We start from the raw sequence: 6,130 nt of genomic DNA, 5'->3' as shown, positions 1-6,130 counted from the left end.
CACGGGGGGGCTACAGCCGCCCCCAGCCCCTCGCTGCCCCAGCAGCATCTCTGCCCTCCATCACCCCTTGATCCTAGGGTCGGGATCTGTCCGGGGGGGGGGCTGCAGGGAGCCGAGGAGGCGCTGGATGGCGACACAGGCTGCGCTACGGCCCCGGGACCGGCCGGCCCCCCCACCCCCCCGTAGCGCGCTGGGTAGAGGGAGCTGCCGGCCAGGGGGCTGTGCCCGAAGGCAAGTCCGTCAGCCCCCCTCCTGCCCCTCTCTTGGCGGGGGGGGGGAGTCCAGCTGCCTCGTACGAAGTATTTCAGAAGCCCCTGGCGCTCCCGGCTCGCTGCAGCTCTCCGTAAGCTGCTCGGGGGTTTGTCACAGTCGGGGGGGCAGGGACCCCCCCCGTGGTTTGGCTGGGTTTGCAGCCCCGGCACGTGCACTGGTTACCCGGCTTCGCGGATTTCTGGTACTGGCTCCCCATCTTTTTTCCCCGTGGCCCTCCAGTGCCTTCTGGCTGCCTGTGTGCTCTGCCAGCCTGGACCCCCGAGGGGTCAGGGCAACTGGGAGCCCCGGGGCTGCCCCAGCACGGTCGGGAGCTGTGTTGGACAGGGGAGCCGTGAGCAGGGGCTGACTGGGAGCAGCTGTGCCAGCCCCGAGGCCAGCACCCCTCTGGTCCCAATCCAGCAGCCCTGGGTCCTCTCCTTTTGCTCCGGATGCCTTCCCCCTTACAGCGTCTCGGCCCTGCTGCTGGTCACACGGGGGGGGGGGGGGGGTGGTGTCTCAAATATTATGAGTGCAAAATCCTTCTGTTATTAAGGTTGGAAATCACTGGATTCTCCAGGGAATGCTTCTCCCCTCTGTAGGGCTGCCAATCTGCCCTGTACTGCTGAGTCACCAGGATGCTTTCCTTGGAAAGAAAGAAATGGCAGTTTCCAAAACGGCTCGTGTGTAAGGCTGATCCTGTTTTGTATTTGTTGTTTCCGTTATGCTGAGCATTGCACAGAAAGAATGGTCTGACATAAAAACATGCTGCAAGAATGCTCCCTGAAACAATGCAAGGCTAATAAGTGTTTTCCAAGAAAGAGGGCTACATTTCCTCCTATTCATCCTGCCTGCCAGTTCAATGTGAAGTTTCCTCCTTGCCTTCGTGGCTGGTGTTCCCCTTCACAAGTCTGCCTGGCACAAGACCTGTGCATGTGTCTGGGGACGCAGACAGTTACGGACTGAGTCACACTACCAGCTTGGGGAGGCAAATGCCAGTAAATGGCCACTTCGGGCGTCAGCGGCTCTGCCCTTTGCCCTTCCCACCCCTCAGGAGTTCCTGCCTGGGAAGCCTGTACTTTCCCTGCTTCCCCGTCTCGCCCCAAATGTCTCTCCCTGTCTGAGCCCAGGGCCAGGCACTCACCCTCCATGGGCATGGCTTCAGGTGAGCCTTCAATGCTCTACTTGGCAGACCTGCTGTCCTGTGTGATTCCTACCAAAGCCACCAGCTTTCTTCTTCCAAACTCAGCTCTGGAGATACTGCTTCATCCCCAGGCTGCACTGAGCTATTTTTAGCAGCAACATTCTTCAAGTGGGTGCAAAGCTGGGGAGACTTTCTCCTGCAGCCTCCAGAGCTGTTGGGATTGCTCAGGCTGACCTAAACCCAAGGTTTCTGCGTAGCTTGGCATCACTTGAGGGTTTCTGCTGGACCTCAACACTGGTGTTTCCTGCCCCCCAGCTCCTGGGAGAGGATAAGCTCTGGGGTCCTCCCCTCCCTCCTTAATTGTGGAGGGTTTGCCTATGCAGAACAGAGAAGACATAAGGTTATGACATCTTCTCTGTTTCTGGACAAAGCTATGTGAAAATGGTAATGAAAATGATGCCTTTTAATTTCTAGTGGGGGGACTGGAGGAACAATTTTCCAAAGCCTTTTTTAAATGAAAAGCTTTATTTCAAAGGAGTGAAGATTTTAATTACTTTGGAAAAGCCATTTTTCTTTGAGAAGGCCAGCCCTTTTTCTGGTTCTACCTGTCTCTGTGGGCAAAAGGAGCTGAGCTCATCAGGGCAGCAGCCACATGCGCAGGAGGAGGAAGCAGCTGTGCATGGGGAGCACTGGCACCAGGACCAATGCCACCGCTGCCAGCCTGCTGCCATTATAAACACCAATTTAAAAACTAGCAACACAGGAATTAGGCTTAAATTATGCTATTTTGCTTAATTTCTCATGCAACTGCTTAGCATTACAAAAGCCTTCTAAGTTTCGTCATTCATCTATGTTGCTGAGCCCCAGAGGAGGTAGGATGAAGACAGGGATATTTCTATGTGAAAGAATGACATGTTGGTGGCATTTAAGCCAGAACAGAAGTAAATTAAACATCTAGATCATAAAAGTACCAGAGGATGTTTTAAAATCGGCTCTTTGCAGCAGTGCATTAGTTGACTGCACAGCTTTACTGTGTAATGAGCAATATATTAATTTATAATTAGTGTAGTACAGTGAAGCTCAGCAAATACCTCTGTGCGCTCTGGATAATTCATCAACAGAAGCAGCAGCTCTTAATGGTTTCCAAGGTTTGCCTGTCCCCTGTAATTGGGAAGTTCAGAATTTACTGTTATTTCTTTTAAGCGATAATTTGATCGCAACCACACATCTTTATTCTGTGTCTGTTCCTGCTCGAGTGCAGAAAAGCCTTTGGAGCATTGCAGCCCAGGGTGCGTGTGTGACCTCGCTGCAGGTTGTTGTAGTCAGCGTTTTGCAGACCAGAGGACCTAGTGTTGGTGCAGATTTCCTATAGGCTTTTACCCAGCCTGTCCCCGCTGCAGAAGCGGAGGTCAGCAGGTTAACCTCCTTGGGTCACTTGGCTTTTCCCCCCGCTGCTGCTACCAAAACTGCCTTATCCCTTTCACATCGCCCAAGGGATCTTCATGTGAAATTCTGCTCTCAAAGTCTCCTGTTCTTGTATAACATCACCTGACAGCAGAAATACAGAAGGATAATAATAAATGTGTGATAATAAGGCTAATTGGAATTTATGAAGCCTTTGGGGATTTTATTTTTCAGTTTGGAAGCTCAGACCCACATCCCAGAGGATGCAGGGACCCTGAGTGGTACTTGTCCCTGCCTGTGCGGCGGGTGCCCAGGCTCCCCGCAGATCCTCCCTCCTGTACTGCTGTATTGTCAGGCTGGGAATCTGCACAGAAATTCCCTGTTGTCAGCAAAGTCTTTTGAAAAGGGAACAAAATCCTCAGAGCTGGGTACTGGGTGCTGAGACAGCCTGGAGACATCAGTGCCTTCTCAGAGGAAGGGGATAAATAAGTGTGAATCTTAATTCAGTGAACCACTGAAAACAGGGTGTGACAAATCCTCCCCAGGAATAAAATGTCAGGACTTCTGCTTTTTCCAACTTTAATAAAATAATTTGTATGCCTCTGCCTATTAGCAGCTGCAGGTAAGTTGATCACACTGAGGATTTAAAGTCTTCTGGTGTGCCCATCTGCCTCGGTATAGCCATCTAACCCAAGTCCTTGTCGCAAACCCAGAGTTTTCTTCCTGAAAAAAAGCCGGTTAGTTATCTAGAGAGTGCAGAAGGGTTCTGGGTATGTTGGCAGCCACCCAGTCTAAGGGGAAGTGATTTCCTACATGGTAGCAAGAGTATTCATCACTAAGATTTTCTAGCGCAGTTCCTTTCCTGCCAAACTCGTCTTGTTACAGATGCTAAACTCTTCTCCCTGCTCCCAGTAAAATAACAGGCTCCTTGAAGAGCCACAGCCAGGGAAGAGAGCAGTGCTGAAGGCTGCTGCTGGACAGTCGAACAAGAAGTCAGGGGGGAGGAGGAATTACGGTGTTCACTTCCAGCGGAATTTAAATGAAATCAGTTTTACTGAAGTCTTAATTCTTCCCCTGCATTGAAATTGAAATGCTGTGATCTGGAAAGCAGCAAGTTTGTATTTCTGTACCATTACATCAATGAAGAGCTTGATTTTTGTAGTCCTCCTTATTGAATAATATGGCCTAATTTAATTGGAATTTGGCTGGTGTGAAAAGTAGTTTTGATTGCATTTGCTCTTGATCATTTCCATTAAAACTTTGTGATCTGAAAAGTAGTACGTTTGTATTTACTTATCATAGCAATAGAGACCTGAATTGGCAGACTCTCTATCAAATTACCTGATGAATATAAACAGCAGATTTAATTTAGTTTCATATTGATTTTTGCCATTATTATTAAAACCCTCTGCTCTGAAGAATGAGATGCTTGTATTTCCTTAATATCTTATTACTGGGGTTTGGGTTAATCTTGTAGAGCTTTTCCCTTTTCTTTTGAGCATTCAAGTCTAATTAATTGGAATTTAACATACGGCAGTTTTTACTCTAAAGGGGGAAAAAGAACTTATTTCCCTCAGGTAAAATAGCAAAGAAACCTATTATCAGGGGCCTCTTAAAGCCGGGGTGCTTTCCCCTGGCTCCCTATGTGCATTTTGGGGTGACTCTTCCCCCAGGGAAGAGGCCAAGGTCTCCGGTTCCCCAGGAGCTGGTGGGTCACCTCGGGGCATCTCCCCTCCAGCCCAGGGAACTGGGATGGCTGTGCTGGGAGGGACCAGCCTCAGGGGAGGCTGCCTGGGGCCGGGCACTGCCTCTGCCTCCCTGCCCATGGTGGCTGTGCCCTGCTCTCTGCTTTCACCAGCACTAATTGGTTTTACTGATCTGAACTAGAGGTGTTATACATCAAACCAAGATTAAAGAGGGACAAGTCTGGGCTGCTGCTGTGGGTACACGAAGGGGAGAGGAACCTTCCCCAGCGGGGGGATTTGGCTCTGCCCTGCATCGTTTCCTAGGGAAAAAATGGAAACATCTGATGCGAGGTGCTGGGAGGCTGTGGTTTGCTCTGAGTGGCTGCAGAAACCCGCTTGGATCAGAGGAAGGAAAACAGGTCAGACGATGAGGCTTGTCAGAGGCACGGAGTGCTGGAGGAGCAGGAGCCAGGGCTCTGGGAAGCAGGACAGGCTGAGACCCGGTGCGCACCAAAGCCACGGGCGAGGGTGCTGGGTGGCAGCGAGGGGCCCGGCTTGGTGGTGGCCCGAGATGTCCCTGGGTGTGCAGAGAACCAGCTGCTGCTCCAGCCGCACTCGGGGGCTATGGGGCTTGTACAGCTTGGGGGCCAGTGGGCGGCTGGTGAGGACGGCCCGAATGTGGCAATTTGCTGGGGCTTTCAGCAAAGCCCTGTCCAAGGGCCGGTGCCTGGGTGGGGAGAGGGGATGCACGAAGGCTTCAGCGATCTCACGGAAAGAAAATGGCTGGGAGATTTGCAAACTGCCCACATGTGGTTTGTCCGAACAGCTGCCATTGACCTGTAAGTCAGATTGGTGTTAGAAAAATTCAGTGCCTCCAGCTGAGCGCTGGCTTGAAAGATCCCGGAGTAAACTGTGAGCTGTCTTCAAAAAACAAAGGTGTTCATTGATGGGCAAACAGTTTTGAGTAAAGCAAAGAAAATGAGTTATATGTAATTCCAGCCTCCGTCTCAGCTGTCCTGAGGCTGTGGAACTAACTCCTGGCAGCAATTGTTGAAAATTCAGCCCTCGCTTTTGCTGTTTGTTGGCATTTTACAGCCTGTTGCTGCCAGTTGTCACAGCAGCGCGGGCAGGTGTCCTGGGGTGGCCCGGAGGGGGTCGCTGGGCCACCCTAGAGCTGCTCTGGGGCAACAACCGTCCCAGGCTGGTGTCGGGGGCCGGGTCGGCACCGGCGTTTCAGCGGTTCTTGGCTCCAGGAAAGCTGCGAGTTTTGTTGGGTTGAGGCTGAAGCCAGGCTCCCGCTTGGAGGAGAGCGCCGCAGGAGCGGGGCCGGCAGTCAGTCAGTCTGTCTGTCCGTCCGTCCCCGCACCATACAGTACCGCTCGTTGCTCGCCGGGGCTGTCGCGCCTTTTTTTTTTTTTTTTTTTTTGGGGGGGGTGAGGTAGATTAGCCGAGACCGGTCCTCCCTACTGGCTACGTTAATGAGCGCCGGGGCTAATTGGGGCGGGGCAGCGTCCTTCCAGCAGGGATCGGCGGCGGGGTGGGTTGGTGCGGAGCCGGGCGCCAGCCCGGGATCGCCGGTGCCGGTCCCGGGGCGGCAGGCGGCGCTGCGCCCCTTCGCGCCGGTACCGGGGCCGTTCGGCTCCGCGCC

The sequence above is a fragment of the Haliaeetus leucocephalus genome, unplaced genomic scaffold (genome assembly GCF_000737465.1).
Source record: "Haliaeetus leucocephalus isolate CR32 unplaced genomic scaffold, Haliaeetus_leucocephalus-4.0 Scaffold68, whole genome shotgun sequence".
In the NCBI taxonomy this organism is placed as follows: domain Eukaryota; kingdom Metazoa; phylum Chordata; class Aves; order Accipitriformes; family Accipitridae; genus Haliaeetus; species Haliaeetus leucocephalus.
This window is presented reverse-complemented; position numbering follows the sequence as displayed.